Genomic DNA, 23,842 nt, shown 5'->3' on the forward strand with positions numbered 1-23,842 from the left:
GTGATTTTGGACCGAGATCCAAGATCGGAAGGGAATAAGCCGCTGGATTAATGATGCATGGAAAATGTGATTTGATACTTCCTTTGAAATTCCCTTGGACATCATTTGAAAGAGAAACTAAATGGTATTAAATAGCTTAAAGTAAGTTTTGTGCTTGCTTCAACATTGCCTCTTCTGACATATTGGTTTTCTTTTGAATTTGTGGTCAAATATAGTGGAAATTTCAACGTTTCCTCCAGACATTTTGTGAATGGGTACACTGTAGGCAGTTGATGTGTGGTTTTAAGAACATCTGTCTAAAAGCACATAAATATAGAAAACATTGCAGTAAATGTCCTCTTGAGGGTGACTAGACCCTTGAAGAAACTTTGGAATTTCTCCAGGATGTATTCTCAGAGGTACTGATGCACTTCTATCAAGGCCGGCTAATGCAGTATGGTTTATGCACTTCATTTTATCAGTCCATTAACCTCAAACATTCACTTAACAGACGGGGTTCGTCCTTATTACTTTCACATTTGAAGTTAGCAATAAAAACCGCCCTTTGACAATTGATACTTCTGGAACTGGCTTCACTCAATCCATTCTGTTTGCTGTTGTGCTTTCAAAGGGTAGGATGTCTTAACCCTTTCACTGATCAAAACTCCACATAGAAGAACAGAAGAACTAGAAGCAGAAGTTCCTTGAGCTTTCTCTGCCTTTGGTTCTCCATCTCACCTACCTTTCCATTGATTCATCCTTAAATTGGATATAGTTTATCCCACTTCTTGTCTTGCTACTCTGAAAAATATTTCTCAGTGTGTACTCTGTTAATCCATCTTAAAGCCTGGCATTTCAAAGAAATCTCCTCTCCCTTTTTAAAATTTCTTTATGGAATGCAGTTAGCAATGACATTATTTATTGTCCATCAGTAACGACACCAGAGGTGACTCAACTACCTTAAGTTCTATCTCCTAACTTAACCTGGTCTTAAATAAAATTATAGTTTATCCTCCTTTCAGACTTCTTTTTGTCCAAGATGAAATATTTTAAACTTTATCCGATGATCAAAGCTTATGTGTGTCTTGCTATATTTGTTAGTCTTTCGTCAAATGCTTCTTTTCAAAATGGCAGCAGGTAAAGTTGGACCATCGTTTTGAGAATACTATGGCTCTTTAGTGCTGGTGTCAACATCTTGGGTAAATGCTGTTGAGGAGCTAAATCTGTTAGCTTTGATGTCCATTGGTAGTTGATGCGATCCGTCATCTTTGCTGATTTTCTGGTGATGGTTCTTCATATCAACACTAATTATGGGCTTCACAGGTGGTGCCTGGGGATCTGCCTCATTATGATGCAAGGGGTCAATATCTGCTCATTTCGAAGCTCTGGCCAAGTTGACTATTTGCCAGCTCATCATCTTCGCTAGTTAGTGGCAATAAATTGCTCGGAATGTCAATGTTTTCCGTCATTATTTTGACCTTTGGATCTCTCCAGAAGAAACTATTGATAATAGCCTTCAGTTGCCTTTGGACTCACGTCCAAAGTATCAAGGACCTGAAGTCAATTGTTTCTCTCCCCACAGTTGCTACCTGACAAATATGCCAATAATTTTCAGATTTTATTTCAGATTTTTAGCATCCACGGTATGCAACCTAACAAGTTTTGTGTTAAGATTCTTGGTATAACAAAAAAATGACACTTAATCTCCTTTACTGCTTTCTATGAATTTGTTAGTTTTACACTATCTTTGAGAGATAATTAACATTGTGGGCACATTCAGAAATAACGAACACACTGTCCTGTAAATATCTTGTGCCTCATTCATATAGCCACAAAATTCCCTCTGTTACTCAAAGCATGTACTCACTCTTGTGATCTGAGCACAGGATTTCTGCATGGATTGTGCCAATGTGTAATGAATAGGATAAGCCATCCTGATGGAAGACTCTAGCTACAATACTGGCAATTAACTTTTCAAACAAAAAGAATTCAGGCAATTTCTTTTTTTTCATGCAGATGCTGCTTCTAATAAAGTCCAAGTTCAATTTAATATAAAAGAGAAATTGGCTGTATTTGAATTGATTTTATTTTGGAAAAGGGCAATGGACTCGGCTGATTTAATTTTTGACGTATGGCAAATATATTTGTGGTCTACTGTGAAACATCCCTTATGCTTTCAATAAATTCCAAATCCATTTACAGTGTATCTTAATTAATGCCCAGCTAAATTTCATTTATTTTTAGCATATATTGGTGATGCAAATTACATACGCATTAACACATCCTTCCTGTTTACTGAGGGAACAAAACACAAAATGTTCCAAATTCAACAGAATAAAAGCCAGAAAATGGATCGGATAAATTTGCATCTGTTGTTAAAAACAATTAAGTTTGGCAAATATGGAAAGCTGTTTTTAAGGAACCTAAAATGTTGATTTCATCCTGAGGTGAACACAATGACTGTGATTACTGGGGCGGCATGTTTAGCGGAGTGGTCAGCACAACTCTATTACAGCACCAGTGACCCAAGTTCGAACCTGGCACTGCCTTTAAGGACTTTGTATGTTCTTCCTGTGTCTGCATGGGTCTTTCCTGGGTGCTCTAGTTTCCTCCCACCCTTCAAAGCGTAGGTAACTTCGGGTGCAATGGGGAGGGATGAATTCAAATAGACAGAATTGGCTTCTACCATGCTGTAAATAAAAATAAAATCATGCATTTTTTTTCCCCAGTAATGTGACTTGAGATATCAGCTCCAAAATATTCTCCCAGCACTTGGAGAAGCTCTTTTATTGTTCAAAGAGCTACCTTCTTTTCCCCACACAGTGGTGTTTGTAAGAGTCTCCCACTAGGAACCTGGCTCCCAGCCTTTCTCTGAAGCCTGGGATTATCTCAACAGGTAGCTGGCTGCAGCAACCGAAGAGCCTTAGCAGCTGGTAAGGTCTTTCCCCAAGGTTCATGCCTATCAAATCTGTCTGCGTGTTTGGAACTACTAAATATTTCTGAATGTGTTTGTCACTCAGCAAGTGCAAAACAAAAGCACAAAGTTTAAAAATAGATGTTTTAATAACAAGAATATAAAGCAAATTAGCACATTAAAACTAAAATCAATTAAATCAAATAGATCATAAACAGCACTACTGACCTCCTTCCCAGGAGCCAATGTGAACCATTCATTTTGATATAAAAGTAGAAAATGCCAACAGTGCTCGGCGAGGCAGCTGTGAAAAGGGAAACAAGAGTTAACATTTCATCATGAAGACCCTCTCATCAGTACTGGGAAAGAGAGAAAAGAATCTGCAGGGAGGGGGGCGGGGGGGAGGGGAAATGTCTCTGCTCAGGTAATGCCAGTGGGACAATGGGGATACGCTGGAAATAAGGTTATCTGGGCAACGAGTGAGAATGTGGACAAAAAAGAGGAAGGCAGAGCAGGAAGACTTTCCCAGTTGGTCAAGTGAGACATGTTCTTCGATTCCAGAGATAAATGTACACAGAGGGATAAGTTAGAGTGAGATGGAGGATTAAAGTCAACTCTGCAATCTGAACACAGGTGTTCTGCAAAGTTGTTGCTCCAAGCAAACCCTATTGGTTTGTGGATCCCTGCATTGAAGGAGAGAACCTCATCTTCTGACTGGGCATGTTGCAGCCTTCTACACTCCATATTGAATCAACTTAGGGTAACCTGGTTTCTCTGCCTGTATCAGACGTCCAAAGCATGTGTTGTACAGCACAGGAGAAGACTCTTTGGCCCAAGCTGCCTGCACCAATCATGGTGCCAATCTAAGAGAATCCCACCTGACTACACAAGGCTCATGTCCCTGTACTCCAAACCTGTTCATGTTTCTGTTTAAATGCTTCATAAACTTGGGTATCATATCTGTTTCCTCCACCTCTCTTGGCAATGTATTCCAGCTACCTATCACTCTCTGTGATTAAAAAAAAACATCACAAATCTCCTTTAATTTTTTTCCCCCTTCTCACCTTAAATCAAAACCCTCTCATATTTGACATTACTGCCATGGGAAAAAAGACCTCTGACTATTTACAGCCATTCTCAACCATTATTCTGGCAATGGCCCCCTTAGGACTCTGCTCAAAGTTTATGGGCCCCCTTCCATAAAGCTCAGGTTTAGCTGGTTCATTCCATACTTTTCCCTTACCGATGACGTAAAAGAAATAAAAATGATTTTATGGTGCTGCAGCCCCCAGCGGAGCCACATGGTCCCTATCACAAATGGCTGATCTACACTATATTCCGCTCCTAATGTAAAACACATCGATTAGCCTCAGCCTCTGACACTCCACAAAACATCCAATCCAAGCACAGTGGGTCCAACCTCTGTCTTACTCTGTAATCCAGCCAACATCTTGGTGAACCTTTTCTGTCCCCTTCAGAGCTTTTAAATCCTTCCTGTAATGAAGTGATCAGAATTGAACCTACTACACTCGATGTGACCAAACCAAAATTTTGTCCAATTTCAATGCAACTTCCAACTTTTTTTCTTTTACAAATATTTTTATTGAATTTAACATATAAATCTGACATTTAAATTCTTCTAATAAAACAGATAACAGGTCATATCATATACATATCACAAATTAAATATAAATTGAATTGAAAACCTATCCATAATTATTTATTTAACAATATTTCTTTAAAAATAATTTTGGAGAGAAATTAAGTAAAACTACATTAGACCATCCCTTCATCTAAACAAAGGGTAAGGTCTGTCTAATATAATGATATGATCTATGACAACCATACACTAAAACTAACTTTAACCTATCCCCTCCCTCGAACCAAGGTTACCTTTGTAAAAAGTTGCAAAGAAACTAGACAGAGAATCTCAAGAACATCCAAATTTCTTAAAATTTCCAATCATGATTGTATTCTATGAATGGCCCCTACATCTTTATAAATTGAAATTTTCTATCTAATTTTCTCCAAGCTTAAATAGGACATTCCATCATGTAGCCACTGCGTATGAATAGGTGAAGAGTCATCTTTCCATTCATTAAAATTGTTCGTCTGGCTATCAACATAATAAATCTAAAACTTTCTCCTGGGTTGAAGAGAGACGTATATCCGGTTTACAAAATCAAATAAAGCCATTCAAGGGCATGGTTCTATTTTGATCTTAAAAATGGTTGATAAAGTTTGGAAAATATTTTCCAAAAATCTTCCTAAATTGAGACACTCCCAAAACATATGAATCAGTTTTATACTCAGCTTTTTATACTCAACTTTTATTCTCAGTGCCCTGACCAATGAAGGCAGATGCACAGTTCTTCACCACTTAATCCACATGCTTTTAGAAAGCAATGGGCTTGCACTCCTCAATCCCTCTGTATATTAGAGCCATCTACTCTATGCTACTTGTATTTGACCTCCCAAAGTGCAACACCTCACATTCATTTGGATAAAAATTCCATCTGCCATTTCTCCGCCCACGTTTGCAATTGGCCCACATCCTGCTGAATCCTTAGAAAACTATTCTCACAATCCACAACTCTTACCAATCTTTTGTCTTGCCTGCAAACTTATTCATCAGACCACCTACATTTTCATCCAAATCATTTATTTACATATATCCCAATTGGCACTGATCCGTGATGAACACAACTGGTCACAAACCTCCAATTGGAGATGCACCCCATCATCATTACATCCCAACATCTAAGATCATGCTAATTTTGAATCCAACCTATCAACTCATCGTGGATACAAAAGTTTTAATTTTTTGGATCAGCCTACCAAGAGGGACCTTGTCAAATGCTTTATGGAAGTCCATGTGGATAACGTCCATCTCGGTCATCATCTTTGTTAACTGCTCAAAAGAAACCTTTATCAAATTTGTGGGACATGATTTACCAAAGTCAACACTAAGAAGCAAATGTTACTTAATGGGTAAGCAGCATTCTTTTTTTTTTAATTTTTTATTTTTCATACCATAAATCACAGGTAAGCAGCATTCTCCAATCGACCTTTTTTCAGGACCCTCGTGTACCAGCCAATTTAACTATCCTGAATAAGTCCATAGCTTTCCAAATGTGTGTAAATCCCGACTCTGAGAGACCTCTCCCAATACTTTCCCAACCATTGATGCAAGATTCATCAGCCCCTAATTTCCTATATTATCCTGATTGCATTACTTCAACAAAGCAACATTGGCTATTGTTCAGTCTTAAACAACCCGTGGTGAAAAAGGGTTTAAAAATCTCTGCCAAGGCCCCAGCAATCTTTTTTTTTACAACGTGGTAGAACTTAATTCCCACTGTTGAAACTTTCGCTTCCCAATTAACCTACAACCCCAGTACTTTTTGCAGGGTGGAAGGAATACCAGCATTCCTAGAGGAAACCCACACAGACGTGGGGTGAACTTACAGACAGCGCCAGATTCAAATCTGGTTCACTGGTGCTGTAGTAGCTTAGCCCTAACTATTACGTGAACCATGCCTCCCAAGGTATCCTGAGGTAGATCTTATCCGGTCCTTTCATTCTATTCACCCATTGGGCTGCAGCATGCATGGGGAGTGGCTGGGTAGAAGATGCCACTGTAAACATGCCAGTGTTGGAAACCAGAATTTCCACAAGATGAACATTAGCATTGGGCTGGAAGAGTACCCCATTATAATGCTAACATATGCAAAAGACTTGGTCACAGAGTCAGTTTCAGAGTATGGAAGAGAGACCATATCCAAGCTCAGCCCATTATCCTGTGTTTGGCACATATCCCTCTAATCATGTACCTGTTTGAATATCTTTGCAAATTACAATTGTACCCACCTCTACCACTTCTACTGGCAGCTTGTTCCAAATGCCCAACAATGTCTGTGTGCAAAATATGCCCTTCAGGGCTCCTCTAAATCTTTCCCCTTGCACTGTATATCTATGCCCCATAGATTCTCCTACATTGTAAAACAGACTCATAAAGGGCACTGCATCTGTGCCCCTTATGATTTGATATCTCTTTAAGGACCTCCGCCTCCTTCACTTCAGTTGTGTACATTATTTGAAGAAGGAAACCTGCTGTTTCAAGCTCCAACCAGCAGGAAGGAATCCAGATCAGACTTTCCCCAGGTAGCTGCTTCACTGTATCTGCTGGGTAATTGTGCACTGGGTTCTCTCAGCTGCCTGCGGGCAATCTACATTTCTTGTGACATTGTTTAATCTTGTTTGATGGTTAAGCTGCACTGAAAAATGAGCAACTTTCTTGGATATTTTATTTTGTTTAATTTAGACAGACAATACAGTAACAGGCCCTTTCAGCTCATAAGCCTGTGCCGCCCAATTACAACCAACTACGATCCCTGTATGTTTTGAACGGTGGGAGGAAACCTGAGCACCAAGAGGAAATCCACGCAGATACGGTGAGAACGTACAAACTCCTTACAGACAGCGCCGGATTCGAGCCCCGGTTACTGGCCCTGTAAAAGCGTTGCATGAACCGCTAACCTAATTTTAATCTAATAAATATGAATATTAAAAATTTATCGATTTTAACTTCCCATGTGGTAAATTGGATCAGCAAGTTTGCAGATGACACTAAGATTGGAGATGCTGTGGACAGCGAAGAAGGGTTTTCAAAACATGCAGAGGGATCTGAACCAGCTGGAAAAATTGACTGAAAATTAGCAGATGGAATTTAATGCAGACAAACATGAAATGTTGCATTTTAGAAGGACAGACCAAAAAAAGGACACGGTAAATGGTAGGGCACCGAGGAGAGTGGTAGAACAGAGGGATCTTGGAATACAGATACATAATTCCCTAAAATTGGCATCACAATTAGATAGGGTTGTAAAGAGACCTTTTGACACATTGACCTTCATAAATCCAAGTATTGACTATGGGAGTTGGGATCGTATGGTAAAGTTCTAAAAGACATTGGCAAGGCCATATTTGGAGTATTCCGTGCAGTTTTGATCACCTAACTACAGGAAAGGTATCAATAAGATTGGAAAAAGTGCAGAGAAGATTTATTAGAATGTTGCCCAGACTTCAGGAACTGAGTTACAGGGAAAGGTTAAACAGGTTAGGACTTTATTCCATGGAGCATAGAAGAATACAGGGAAATTGATAGAGGGGATAGACAGTAAATGTAGGTAGGCTTTTTCCACTGAGGGTAAGTGAGATACAAACCAGAGGACATGGGTTAAGAGTGAAAGGGGAAAAGTTTAGGGGGAACACGTGGGGGAAGTTCTTCACACTGGGTGGAGTGTGGAATGAGCTGCCAGCTGAAGTGATGAATGCGGGCTCAGTTTTAACATTTAAGAAGAATTTGGACAAGAACATGGATGGGAGGGCTACGGACTGGCTGCAGGTCAGTGGGTTTAGGAACAAAAATGGTTTGGCACAGACTAGAAGGGCCGAAGAGGCCTGCTTCTCTGGTTCCCTGTGTTTAACAATTTTCTAACTGGAAAAACTATTTTTTTGTGGTTCCACTACCTTGGTCAGACACATTGTAATTCTTCCATAATTCACCTCTTTTAAAGACCAGAAGATAAATAAAACATTTTGTTTCAAAAACCAACCAAGGTCATTATTTTCCACCTTTTTAATGGTTTATTTGACAGCATTTGGAGTCATGGTTTTAATGGAAGTTGCTCTGGCAATGTCAAAGACAAAGGAAGCATTCTCAGCACTTTAATTATAAAGCTGGATAATAATTATATTTAGCAAACAGCATATCTCTGCTATGTTATTTCAAGCATAAGAGGACTGTAACCATCACAATGACTGGAGGAAGTATAGCGGGTAAAGAGGTGAATTTTTTTTTAATTTGCAGATTTGATTTTCAAATATATTTGACTCTGTGGGACAGTCAGAAGGATATATGATTCATGCAAGCTGCATGCTGTGCTATTTGAAGATTTCAATATTCTGATTTTCATTTTTAAAATCTATTTAATCTGCTTTGGTCCCTGTCTTACAATTCTGCAAAGCTCCTTAGCATGTAGTGTAAAGGCTATAGTTTGCTACTGAAAGTGGTAGATATATTCTGAATAATGAGAGAGCACTTGAGGCAAAGAAGGAGTCCGGAATGTGATACGTGGGTCATTTAATGTAGATTCTGGCAGCATTGGAGTGAACATTGATAAAACACACATGTAGCTTCCTAAGTATGAACAGCAAATACGTCGTTACAGGCTGAGTGTGTTTATCCTGTGAATGTGTAACAAGATTTTGCACATAGAAATGAAGAAACATTGGACCTTGTCACCAAAAATAAAGCGGGCCCAATAAAATCTTGGATGCATTTCGTGATGTCAACACTTGATTGGAGAAGAAGAGCATCATATTTACATGATCTGACTGTTTTGCATAGCAGCCGTACTAGCATTTCTGCCTTAAAGCACTCTCTTTACTTCAGTAACGTCAATTAAAGAGCTTAGTGTTACACCAGTCCCAATAAGAATTATCATGCACAACCTGAAGTAAATGTATCACCTTTAGAACCAATTAGCACACAACATGCTTTCTCTATATCCAGCAATTATTGTGTTGCATATTGGATATTGTCAAATCTTGGCTGCACCAGGCCACTGACTCTTTCTTGCTTCTGGGCTCAATTACCGCAGCTGTCTTAAAATGAAACAAATGGAGAGGGTGAAATCTGTGTCTGCCGGATTCAGGATTTTAAGGCACTGAAGTTGCATTGAAGGATTTTAAGGCTCTGAAGTTGCATTGAAGTCATTAGGTGAGAGGTCAGTGATGAGCAGGGAGTGTAACCTGCATTGTGCAGGCTGGTAATTGGTTATTTTAAGTTTGTCCATTTGACATGAACTTGTGTTGGAATACATTCTGAAACAATTGTGGTTTGATTGATGGAGCAATAAACAAACTGCTGGAGAACCACATCTGTGGAGGCAAAAGGAGAGCTGCTGTTTCGGATGGAGACCTGATGAAATGTTGACCATCATTTTGCCTCCTCCGATGCTGCTTGACTCGTGTTTCTCCCAGAAGTTAACTCTGGATTCTAGCATCTGCAGTCCCTTGTGACTGAAGTTGATGCTGCTTTCCATGGTAGACTATTCCGTTGCTTCTCAACCCAACTAAAATATTCCTGATCATATCTGTACTGAGGCAAGTTTGCCCTCTTTCCTTAGACTGGCTTGAACCTTTTGCCAAGTTAATTGAGAAAGATTTGGTTATAAGAGAAACGGCTATACCAGCAAGTGATGCCTCTCAGGCCAAAGCTTCCTTTCCAACACCACATAAAACTCCTTTCTCTTTCTTTGACAATAAGGGGTGCTTCAGGCAATTTCTACTGATGGCAAATCTGTCTGCCATAAGCAAATTCCGTGCAATTTTGCACTCTTTTTATTACATGACAATAAATGGATCTTGAATCTCAAAAGATTTTATAAAAATCATTCACTTAAAATATCTGTTTGCCATTTTTTTGTGAAAAGTGCATCATTTTCTGATTTTGAATTGCCAACCAACTACTTAATGGTTTAAAATACTTTTATTTTCTTGACCTTATTCATCTTGCTGTTCTGAAGTTTGTTAACATTCAATCGAATGCATTTCTGGATCTGGCCTTTGGCCTGGAATCACTGCCCGAGCTCTCTACCTGCCTGCATTCACCTGGGACAATGCAAAAGGGAGGCCACGCTTACCTGCCATGACTTAGAGTTGGAAGGAAAGCTCCAAATGAGACAGAGTGTTCTTGAGTTCTCGTACTGGCAGTGGGGGTCACAATCCAGGTCCATCGAATGCCTATGCATTTACTGCCTGATTCAGAACTGATGACCACAGTCAGGAAAGTTTGTCTCGTTATGTTCTATTCCATCACTGAGTCAATTAAAGACTTGTGAGTGACTGTGGAATTATACATTCAAGGGATGTTAAAGTTTGCATGAAATAAATTGATTTGCATTGCAAATTTACTAAATCGTAATCTCTGAATGTGAATTGTATCAATAAAGCAAACTATTGTTATGTTTAACATGTGGAACCAGAAACAGTTGAGGCCATTCATTTAAACATCATTCACATTGCATCGACTTTCCTTAGGTAAGATTGTCCTGTTGAAAAACTTTCAGTCCACCACATCATGGTCTTTGGCTCAAATTAAATCTTGCTCTGTGCTGATCATTTCCCTGCTCTGCTCTCTGAAACTTTGCTCCCATCATGCCGTTAAATTTGTAGGTATACCATTGCTCTGTAAATGTGAGCAGATTACAAAGTTAAGGGATTCACCGGATGCCAGAAAGAAGCATGCTGGCGGGAAAAATAATTACAGCAGATCCTGTTAATTGGAACTGAAAATAAGATGCTGGAAATAGTAAGCAAGTCAAGTAGTGGCTGTGGAGAAATAAACAAGTTACCAGCAGCTCGGTTAGTGTAGTGTTCAGAATAATGCTGTTACAGCGCCCAAGACCGGGACTGGAGTCCGAATCCCATGCTATCTGTGAGGTATTGGTAGGTCTACAGGGCTTTCTTCCAAGTGCTCCAGTTTCCTCGCACTGTTCAAAAACATATGGGGGGGCGGCAGGAAATTAAAGGTAAATTGGATGTAATTAGATGGCGTGGGCCAAAAGGGCCTGTTACCTTGTTGCATGGCGAAATTTAAAATGTTTCACATTGATGACCTTTCATGAGAATGGTTTGCCATAAAAAAAAAGCTACTATCAACATGAAAACATTTACTGTTCCTCTCTCCACAATTTCAACCTGACCTTTTGAGTAATTCTAGGGTCTTCTGTTTTTCTGCCCAAATGGAAGTCGATCTTTTCAGAGGCTCCCACAATGCAGTGGGGTCAGGGGTCAAAGGATTTTGAAGCAAATGTAATGAAGAAAAAGAACAACATGCTTATTAAGGCATTTCCTGTTAGCCATAAATTTAAAATTGAATTTAAAAAATGTTGACAATGATTTCCCGCTTTCTTGGTCATTATTATAGATTTAGTTCTTTTGTTAAAAGTGTTAACTCCCTAACTTGGTCATCTATCAGTTTTTGGGCCAATGGTCCTCTTCGATTTCTTTTCTTCCATTCTGAAGAGTGCCTCAACTTCAAGCACACTTTTGACATTCAATTCTTCAAGGCATCTTCCCAGCTGTGTGGGAATTCTTGCCCTTAGCATCTGTGAATGTCAGGAGCATGGTGGAATACTTTCCTGGACAAATGTGGCTCAAAAAGCTCGACATCCTCCAGGAAAATGCAGCCAGCTTGATTAATGCCCCAGTTGTTACTCCAGACCTTGACACCCTCCACCACTTGTGGTCGCAGTGTGTGCCATTTTCAAAATACACCTCACCAATACCGCTCCAGGAGCAATTCCCCAGAGTTGTTGCCCCTGTCACTAAAAAGGTTGCATTCTGCTCCGCTCCCTTCCTGCCTGAAGTGTAGATACATTGTGGTTCCTTCATCAAAGTTGGTCCTCCAACACTGGATGTGCCCTCAACATATGGATGTGCCATAGTTCATGAAGGTGACTCTCAACCACCTCCTCAAGAGAACTTTAAAGATAGAAACTGATACTGTGACCTTACAGGGGCACCCAGAACATAATATATGTCTGTGTATCCAACAATTTCAGTTCCTATGCATTCCCTGCCATTTCAGTTCATTTTTCTAGCATCTGTGATCTTTGTTTTTCATTCTTGACAATTGTTTTTGAAGGTTACTGATCAAAAAGTTAATAGCTTTTTGTGCTGTAGTTTGAAGCCACATTTTCCCCTTTCAAAGATATTTGGTTCTTGTAAATTTATCATAATAACTTGTCAATTTTTTACCAATTCCATAACCTACTGTTTGTTTAACATGTAAATTCATGATTGAAACAGCACGTTTTTGCACTATTGTAACTGTATAGATATTTATCTTTCCTTTTATATTTATCAATTTTCTTGCATGTGGTGCATTTTTTTAACTTATTTGTTTGTTGATGGGTTTTATTTATTTGTGCCTCATGTTGATGCTCTGTCCAGGCTTTAAATGGCCTGTTAAAAGAGCCAACGGTGTTTTTAATTAAAATCCTTCAATTGAGGGGTTTGCGCCGAAGATGGTGGCGCCTGTGCTGGGCATCGGCCACGAGGGGTTGCAGCCTCTGAGGGAACAGCGAACTAGCGCTGGGCACCAGAGATGGGGAGACCACTTCCCCTCCCCCCCACCCCAATTGAAAAAGAAAAAGAGAAGCATAGGAGGACGGCGACCATGGCAGTGGACCAGCGGGGGGGCGGGGTGCTCAGAGACTGAAGGGCCCCATGCAGGCTGTGGGCTACTGGCAACCTGCAGCCGAAGGACCCACACAGACTGGCTCGTGGGATTCTGATATCAGAATGGGGATTCAAGATGGGGCTGAGAGTAAGTAGGGCTCCCCAAGGTGCTTGAAGACTTTCCTGATTTTACTGGAGGTTTGGTTCTGGACTTTGGGTTGCCAATGCATCCAACAGCGGTCTGTGCAGCTGAAGATGCTGTGGGAGGGGTGGAGGCAAAGCTACTGGCATCAGTGTCTCTGAAGGATCTCTTTTTTTGCCTCTCTTTCCCTTATTGTATTTAAAGGGGCGACAACTAATACTATTAACCTTGAGGCAGGCAAAAATAATGTCGTCTAATATTACATTTTTTTTATTATTACATGACAATAAAGGAACCTAGAATCTTGGATCTTATTGCAGCAAGCAAGAATTTCATTCCATTTGTCCATTGTACTGATGAGATAAACCCTCCATCATCATCATTTTGTAATTGTATTTAATGTAGGATATTTATATGTCTGTATAACATGGTTCCACGTACAATATAAATTTACAACCATCATGCAATAATGGAAGTAGGATGCAGAAAGGTTAAGAAGAGTGTGGCACACCTGTGGCATCGGACACTGTATATATTGACCATTTTCCCATGTCCATGTTGATAGGCACAGTGAAAATCTCCCAGGTTACCTTGAACAGTCCTTCAGCAATGATGTGCCTCTTGTCACAAAAAGCAGATCTCACCTCTTGCAGCAGAAAAGAGATTGAATTGCGATAGTAGGGTTTCTAATTACAATTGTGTATTGATCCCACTACATCAGCCGGTAATCTTGGCTGGGAGGATCATTTGACTAGATTTGCAGCCAAGAACCTATTTCTTTGCAAAGTTTTGATTCAGAAGCGTATCGCTCCACATCGTATCCCACCACAGCCATCGGGGAAAACAAACTCAAGTAATTAAATAAATCTGGATCAGAAGCTTGTCTCAGCGACAGTAACCATCAAATTACAAACTTCTTATAAAAAAGACCCTTCTCGTTCATTCGTGTTTTTCAAGGGAGGACACCTGCCCTCCTAACCTGACCGACAGAGCCATCTCTCTGTTAACTCGGAACTGGTTCTTCAGTTTGGGGATACTGATGGCATTTCTACCAATTCTCATACTTTGCAGATGAATGAAAAGAAGATTAAGGTCATTCCACTTGCAAACTCCCGTAGGTAGCAATTTAATTTTTGAAGCAGTCTTTGGATCATTTGATTTTCTTCTACTTGGGACGTGATTGTGTTTTTGCTGCACTGCTTATAGTTTGAGGGCAAAATGATCTGATTTTATGTTTAATCTTAATACCTTTTTAAATGATTGTATGATACAACTTGCTGTCATTTAGTTGATTTTCAGAGAGGACTGCAAGTTATTGCATTTTGAATTGCTCAGCTAAATGATCTCTTTCTTTTCCATTTTAAATGCTTTAGGCTATATGAACAGTGCAATTTTGATGTTTTTATACAGGCCACATTGATTGCCACGTTTGCTTCTTAAACAAGTGACTGCACCCTGGAATAATTGGTTGTGCTTCACCCTGAGTTATCCTCAGTATGCCACACGCCATGAAAATGAATGGAGTCTTATCAGTCTTCCTGAAACCCTGCCAATATCATTGTCAATGATGTGGAGGAACAAAAAGAATCTTTTCAAACAGGAATAATTAACATGGACTGGCAGATTGCAATATATCCCATTTATCTTGCTCTCAAATGCCAGAGTGGCAACAACTCTTGTAGGAGAACACAGCATTGTGCAGTTGACAGACACTGTGAAAGGGCCCAGTGTTTCTCAGTCCCAAGACTGTTGAAATGCCTGCGATCCGTTGGCAAATCCAAAATGTTAAGAAACATGCATTAACGTCAGTGTTTGTGACTAAAGTTCTGAGTTCACTTAAACATTGTGAGGTTTTACTTTTTTTTCCTTTGTGTTTGCGATGATGTAATGCTGAGCATTTGATTTGTAGATGGCAATGTTACACATCTACAAATCCTTAGAAGGGACTTGTGGAAAACTGTCTGGGCGCAAACCTTGCATCTCATTCGTTTGATTGAAATTTCCAAGCCATTTTTGTGATATCTCCTTTTTTCCTCCTTATTATCCTCTCCAAGGATTGCTAATTGAGAGGAGAGGAAGTTTGGGTTTTCTCGATGTCCCTGGGCAAATCTTGTGAAGGAGTTGTCCAAAATTAATTGCTTTTTTGCATCCTGATCAGGTATAGTAAATGAACTTTCTCCATCAGTGGTTGGGTTCATTTTTGATTATTTTGATCTGGGTCCTTATTTGCACATTGTTGAGAGCCCATAACGCCAGTACTGAAGAAGTAAACATCGTCTAAACTTGGGGGATTTTTTTTTTCCCCTAGATCATGCCTTCAAAATGAGCACTGTTCAACCTGCTGTTTTCTCTGTTCCAAAACAAATTTGCCAAGTAGGATGTTTTGTTCAGTGCATCGATCTATTTCTCTGTTCTTCATTAGGCTTTGCTAAATGGAGATTAAGAATGACACCTGTTTCATTCCGTGTCTTATCAAAGGCATCTCATTGCTGTTTGGAAAACTCTGGCTATCATCAGCCTGCCTGATCGGAACATTAAATTGGAACCTTCTGATTTGCGCGTCTGACCTACAAGAATTGGAAGGTAATTTAGTGCATCATAGGGTTATTCTTTTTCAATATTTGTATTGAAATTCCACATTAAAAAAAGAGTATATAAGAATACATATTAAAAGTCAAAAAATAAAAAAAATACAGAAGACACTACATTCAGATCATACTATTTCATCCACAGTACCCCGCATTCTCAATCAAGCAGATTATATTCAGTTTTGTTTTATTCCCAAATGAAAATCTAATCCCACTCCCGCATTACCTGGGAGTTAAGACTAAAATGCCAGTGTCCCTTCATTCGTGAAACTAACTAATGATTCCAACATGATACCCCCACCCCTTCATTCTTTAACTTTTCAAGTAACCAATTCTCTTTGGAAAGTTACTGCTTCCATTCTCAAAGACAGAACACAATATCTTTTTGACTGAAGAGTATTTATTTAAATTTTTTTTCTGCTTGTCTTATTTTGCTCTTCGCCACGATCTAAGTCTGTCATCTGCCCAGGTATTGGGGGTGGATGGGAAAGGTTTTCAACCTTCTGATTCTTGACAAGATGGACCAGCTTTAATGTATCATTTTAGACAGTGAGTATTGATCAAGTACTTGCCCTCAAGGCAAAGGTAATTATAAGTCTCCTGTCATTGCACCTCGTCAAGGAAGGGAAAACAACCAGAGGCTTGTCACCTTCTACTTCCCAAAATATTTATCACCCTTAGTGTTGAGTGATTGGAAAGAAATGAGGAAAAGGGGAGAAAAATATCAGTTGTGTAATCATTTAGAGCACACATGTCAAACTCAGGCCCGCGTGCCATATTTGGCCCGTGATATAATTATATTTGGCCCGCAAGATCATATCAAATATGAATTAGAGCTGGCCCGCTGACCGCCACGCCAGTATAGCGCATGCACAGCTAATACTACAAATCCCAGAATGCTTTGCAAATGCATTGGCGCCGGCCCGTCAGCCCGCTAATCGCCCCCACCTCCTCTCTTTACTGTCATTAGCACCTGCGACCTGTCGCCCAACTCACATGTAATAAACCCCTTACGACAAATGGCCAAACGAAAGACAGAAAACAGAACCTTTCAAGACAGGTGGGAGGGAGACTATATGTTCATCATTTTAAAAGACAAACCTGTTTGTCGTTGAAGCAAGTTGTTATTTTTTTGACTTGTTGGCTTGTGAAAAAAAAAACATTGAAAAGGAGCTTAAAGGCTATAGAGAAATATTATTTATTTAATATTTTATTTCTCATTTGTTAATGCTTCTTCTGGAAAGTGTTTAACCAAAACTATTATTAAACATTTATTTTAATAAGAAAAAGTTTAACATTACATATGTTGAAAGAAGAGAAAACATGCAGATGTTGTTGAAAAATTTCAATAAATATTTAGTTTGGCCCACGGCTTAGTCCAAGTTTTTAATTTTGGCTCTCTATGAATCTGAGTTTGACACCCCTGATTTAGAGCTTTGAGAAGAGAGGAAATATCCTCCCTTGTATTTGTCCTCATTTCTTTGTTTGCCATTCAGTGTCATCTAAGGGTGAAATTAGATTGACTACCTCTGATATCAGGTCAGAGGATAGAATCCAGGTACCTGATCATCATTTTTGACAGTGGCCATCAAGAGAGAAATTGAAGTTTCTGGTTGCTTAGTCATGGACTTGCACCAGGCTGCAGACTGCTGGTGACTGGCTCCAAACTGGCTGAAGGGGTACCAGGTGTCAGAACTGGGATGCGAGAGGGTGCCGAGGACGCTGAAGGGTTCCTATTCGTATCGGACGTTCGGATTGGGAGCTTGGGTTGCCAGTGGTTTGGACTGGACTCTGTTTGTCTGAGGAGGGTGCAGGAGCACTTGGAAAATTCCACGGATGCTTGGTGATTCTGGGGAACTCTCTTTTGCTTCTCTTTCTCGGACTTTAAGAGGCACTTCAGGCAATTTCTGCTGATGCGCATCTGTCTGCCTTACAGCGGGCAAAAGCAATTTCATGCAATATGACACTATTTTTATTACATGACAATAAATTGAATCTTGAATCGATTTCCTCAACCACAGAGTATAAATCAGGGCAATGATTGGCTCAACCATATTCAGCTGCTTCAGTAATGACCTGCCCTCTGTCAAGATTGAGGATGTTGCTTGATGACTGCACAAAGCACAATTTTATTCTTGGGCAATTCATCAGACCATGTCATCATGCAACAAGACCCAAACTGTGACCCACCAGGTGTGACATGTATAAAAGGTGATTGTGACACATGATACCGGTCAATAATGATTTCCAGGAAAAGCTTGTCATCCTCCGCTCATGACATTCAACCACCATGACCAAATTTCTTATTATCAAAGTTTTACCAACAGGAATAAGGCAGTGGCTGCTTATCACCCAGTGACCACTCTTGAGATTCCATAGAGCCTTGATACTTCATTCTGTCTAATCAGTGCCATTGAAAACTCTTCACTCCCTGGATAAATACAATTCAAACAACACTCAGAGCTGATCTGGCATCTTTCTCTCCACCTTTATCTATTGGCACACCACTACTGAGTTGTGTGCACCATCCACAGTAATTTATGCCCAACCATTTGCTCCTCTCGGTCGCAAAGTTCAAAAAAAGTTAAAAGTTCAGATTAATTGTCAGAGTACGTAACATGACATCACATATAACCCTGAGATTCTTTTTTCCTGCAGTTGAGGCAGAATTACAGTTATTACGAGTGCAAAAAAATCTACACTCCAGAAAATACATGTGCCTGAAACCAAATAAAAGTGAACAACCTGACTGTGCAATACCGAGAGAAAAGGACATCAATAAAGCACATAAGATTCCTTAACTGAGTCCCTGAGTTTGTCGTTGGGGGTTCTGATGGTAGAGGGGCAGCAGCTGTTCCTGAACCTGCTGGTGTGAGTCTTGTGGCACCTATTTCCTGATGGTCGCAGCAAGAACAGAGTGTGCCGGGTGATGTGGATCCTTGATGATTGCAGCTCCTCTCCGACGGCAGTGTTCCCCATAGATGTTCTCGACGATAGGAGGGTTTTGCAAGGCTTTCCACTCAGGAATATTGGTGTCCACATACCAGACTGTGATGCAGCTGATCAGCACACTTTCCACCACACCTCTGTAGAAATTTGCCAGCATTTCCGATGTCATACTGAAGGTCCGCAAACTCCTGAGGAAGTAGAGATGCCGACGTGCTTTAGTCACGATGTCATTAGTGTGTTGGATCCTGGAAAGATCCTCCAAGATAGTAACTCCCAATTTCCTCTCCACTTCTGATTCTCCCAATGATTACTGGATCGTACACCTTTGGTTTTCCCTTCCTGAAGTTAACCTCCATGCTTTTGGTGACATTGAGTGTGAGGTTATTGTAGGTGCACCATTCAGCCAAGTTTTCAGTTTCCCTCCTGTATGTTGACTTGTCGCCCCTTTTTATATAACCCTCTACTGTGGCATGGTCAACAATTTTGTCAATGAAGTTTCCACCTCCCAAGCCCTCAGCCTCTGCCACGATGAAGGGCGTGGAAGCAGGTGCACAGGGACGTCCTCCAGGTTCCAAGCCCTGACAAGAATAGTTTCACCGTTTCTTCATTGGCACCTGATTTAAATTCTGACCACCTTTACTGGAAGGACTGCAGCTTTACAGAGGGAGGCTTTCCACCTCTTACTCAAAAGCAATTAGGGGATGGAGCTTACCTTACCCCTTCTACTCATAATAATCAGGAGTAAACCTCTGCAAATTGAGTAAGATTGAATCTACCTTCTTCCCACTTTCTTGTTGAGATCAGGAAATCACAGTGTTGGTTGTGAATTATGCTTCAAAATGTCCTGTCACATTTATTTACTCTCTGGAGTTTGATTTATTTATTTTCTACTCTCTACTTTCTAGAGAAATTATGTTGCATTCTCTGATTTATTATGGTGTGCATGTTTGCTTAAATTCTCCATTCCTGTCAACACATTCCATTTATTTACCTGATATTGCCATTTTAAACAATGATTGTTCTATGATTTGATATTAGTGCCTTCTGTTTACATTGCACATCCATGAAAAACGTCTTAAATGATGGGTTCTCCAGATGCAGTACTGAATGGAGTAAGACGGGTTTCATATTTCTGAATGTGCTGCAGCCCCATTGACTGCGGAGGATATCAGAACGTGGTTTGATTCTCAATGATCCTCAGTGAAAGGCAAGCCAGTGCAACAAGAGATAAGCTCTGTCAGCTTCCTCTTGAATACGTTGTCGCTTCATTTGTTTAGTTCATGGGGATGACGTGTTCATCAGAAAGGAAAGGCTGAGTATTTTGTATCATTTAAGAGCAATGCTCCTTTGGTGATGATTCAGCTGGCAAAAGGTGGCCACAGCTCGTATGAAATTGATGACTCAGTTATTCCGCAGGGCAGTAACATTAAATCTAATCTTGGCGATTACACACTGTGGTGGTTATTTTAATTTAGATCGCGAGTCGCTCTTACTGTCTGTGTAGCATTCTGACCAAACAATCAAATGACGTTTTTTCCGACAATTTCAAGTGAATGGATATTCAATATGTTATATTGAATGAGAAGCTATTGTCAACAAACCTATCAATTATTTGATGTTTTATAGTCATTCACAAAATTGACGATTGGATTTATGCTGAGTCATGATTAATTGCTCTTTCCCGTTAAATATCGAAATTAATAAAACAACAAAGTTGTTAAGTTGAAGAGGATGGTGAGTAAAGCTTGTTGAAAATAATTGAGAGGGGCAAAATTAAAAACAAAGGAAAACATGAGAAGGGCTAAATTGTCTTGTGCTTTCTCCTAACTGTGGAACACACGTTTTTATGAAGAGCAAAAATGTTCTAGGGTATTTTTTGATCCATTGAGATAACACTGCATTGATCCACACATTTATCTTGATGACAGGATATGGTCTGAAATACGAAGGCACAGGCTTTTTTTTATGCCCCTGCCCCACCTCACCTTCCAGGCTACCTTCACACGAGTGAATCTTCAGACTGGGAGCACTGGTTGCTTTACACGTGGCATGAAGCAATTTGTTACTGTGATACTCTTGAGCAGAAAAGCAGACACAAAACATAAAGGCTGTTCAACAGGCTTTATTCCACACAAACTTCCACAGAGCTGGCTGTGAAAGAAGCTGTACTGTCTCTGAGACTGACCTTGAGGGGCTGGATGTAGCTTATGTCCCGGAGGGTGATTGGCAGCCAACCAGGTGGGGCTTGGTCCATTCAGGTCGGCTGATTGACAGCCGGCCAGGTGTTGCCTTGTCCTCCGGTGCTTTTCCTGCAGGTACACAGGTTTTTCCCTGCAGTAGGCTAGTGGTGTATCACAACAGATACAATGACCTTTCCAAGCCAACCCTCCTTCCCACAGGGAAACATTAATCTTTCAGTGTGATTCGAGATCTCAGTGGAATAAGCAAAAGAATAAGTAAAAAGCAGGAAAGCTCAAAATGGAGGCAGTGCTGGCAGGGAGAGGAGTCCAGGGCAATGTTACAAGCCCAGAGGACCCCAAAACCCAGCAGCAATAGATAGACATCAAGACAAATGGTTACTTAAATAAAAGTTGCTTTTAATTATCTTTAAACATGAAAATATAATCACACTTTAACTTACCACTATTGACTTAACCTAATTTAACACCTTTCTAATTCTAAGTGCACGTGTATGTAATGTGTGTGTAAGTTCAGAAAAGTTCTTTGGTTCACGGTCCAATCTCACTTCTTATTCCTCCAAGTTCACTAGCTGCAGGCAATTCTTATACTGTGCACAGAACTTAACATTTATAAAGTTCACCCGGTTTTGGTGCTTGAAAGGTAAATGGTTACCACTCAGGAAGGTTCTTGTCGGTTTTCAGAGAGAAAGTTGTTGTTCATTTTTAATCAGCCACTTCAGTCCCTTGCTGACGAAACTTGCCCCTTCAGGGTTCTCCAGATGATAACCTCTTTCTTTTAAGTCAACACAGAGTTCCTTTTTGTTTCACTTATTCCAAATAAAACATTAGACAACCAGTCCTCTCCTCTTGCATGAACCACAAGGGCTCTGATCAAGCCATCTTCCAAATGAGCTTTCCACAAGCTTGCCAGCTTGTCCTGTTCCAGTCCCAGCTACTGTTACTGTAACACTGTAGAACTGGTCTGTGTGTGTGTCTCTCTCTTAGAGAGAAAGACTAGTTGACTCTCTCTGCTTGCAAAACCACATGACCCTCTTAGAACAGAAAGCTGTACTCCAGACAGAAGGCGGCTCCAACAAGATCTTTCATCTGTTGCCTTTTGTAAACAACAATCCATTAGTAATGTCTCTTGGACATTCTCCAAAGCACTTGCAAAAGCTGTGGAGCCCCAACATGTCTAGCATGGGGCAGAGCTCCAGTAACTTAAATAAGATCTGTTTTAAAGTGTTTGTATGCAACCTACACTAACAAACCTTTCCCAATTTATCTCCCAAAAACATATCTATATACTCTGTCACACCAACAAAAAGTGTTAATTTGATATGATAAGAGGAGAGGTGAGAATTAATTTTCGCTGTGTGAAAGGAGACAGAGGGGAAAAGGGAAAGGGCTAGTTGGGGAAAGGTGATGGGGTAAGAAGTAGGGGGTGGGGGGGTTTAACAAAAGCCAGTGAAGTTGTTGTTAATGGCATCCATTCGGAGGGTTCCCAGATGGAAGATGAAGTGTTGTTCCTCCAATTTGAGGCTGGTCTCAATTATGTATGAAACCACGAACAGACATGTCAGCAACGGGATGGAGAATTAAAATGTGTGGCCACTGGGAGATCCCCGCTATTGCGGCGGACAGAGCCGAGGTGCCGAACAAAGCAGTCTCCCAGTCTATTAAAGAACCAGCTGAACTCTGCAGTGTGCAATTAAATGCGGTCCCCATCAATGCCAATTCATTGTAGATGTTGGTTCATCATGCCTCTATTTTCATCAGCCCCCATTTCTGCTTGTGTGGACGCATGGCATTTAAAATTAAAACACACATTTTCTCCATTGAAATTGTGGCTTAGACTTACACAGTGATACCCTGCAGAACAAAGCATCTTCATTATCTCGAGAGACACCACTTGAATTCCGGATAACCGGGGTTTTACTGTATTTGTTTAAAGAGATGTCTTGTGAATCATTGTTGAGAATACTTGTTGAATCCTGAGGTCTTCCACTATGCACTGCTCGCCACTCAGAACAGAATGCACCCGTACATAGATAGCAGACTGGCTTCCACTGAAAGCTCAAAAGAGAACAAAATTAACAGAATAAAATGTGCCCTTCAGAGAACCCAAGTATTTGTCATAAATTGAAGCCATGTTCCTGAACCATAAATAACAAGGAATGTTAAAATGTAACATTTGTTTGGCATTAGAAAGACAAGAGCCACTGGCTTCGGGCAGTCAGGAGGAAGTACTGATGTTCATTGCTAGGGATCAGTAGAGTTGTCCTCTCTGTCAGGAAACAGTGAAATGACTATGAGCATCCAGGATTTCGCTCTGTATGGGTTTTATTGCAAGATACAGCATGCAACCAAACCCTTTGTCCCAGCAAGTCTTTGACAACTTACACCCATCCTATTTTTTAATCTTGCCACAATGTCATCAATTTCCCCTGTGGTTTCACCAAAGAATAGAGATATTTACATCACTTACTTGCATCACATTCAGCTAATCCCCAAGCACTTTTACAGTTGTTGAAGCATTTCAATTTGCCGACATTATAACAGTAAGTTCCCACAGCCTCAAGTCAAGTTTATTGTGATCTGATTGTACAAGTACAACCCGATGAAACAGCGTTCTTCGGTCCTCAGTGCAAAACACGCAGGCACACAACCAGACATAACACACCTCCAGACAAGTATTTCATCTATACAAATAAATATTGCCTCATGAATTTGAGAGTCTCAGATGGTTAGTGTGAGCAGTCCCTTTGGTCGTTCAGCATTCTCACTGGCTGTGGGAAGAAGCTGTTCCTCAACCTGGTGGTGCTGGCTCTGATCCTCC

The 23,842-nt window shown here is 40.3% G+C and overlaps 1 long non-coding RNA gene across 1 annotated transcript; it reads left to right on the forward strand.

The window, feature by feature from the left end:
• On the forward strand, window positions 1-18,675 carry LOC138751805 (uncharacterized). The gene is made up of 4 exons (XR_011350199.1): window positions 1-141; window positions 7,218-7,347; window positions 15,765-15,869; window positions 18,533-18,675. It is a non-coding gene; the product is annotated as an uncharacterized lncRNA (long non-coding RNA).
• The last annotated feature ends 5,167 nt before the right edge of the window (window positions 18,676-23,842 follow it).

Source organism: Narcine bancroftii, chromosome 1 (assembly GCF_036971445.1).
Source record: "Narcine bancroftii isolate sNarBan1 chromosome 1, sNarBan1.hap1, whole genome shotgun sequence".
NCBI lineage: Eukaryota > Metazoa > Chordata > Chondrichthyes > Torpediniformes > Narcinidae > Narcine > Narcine bancroftii.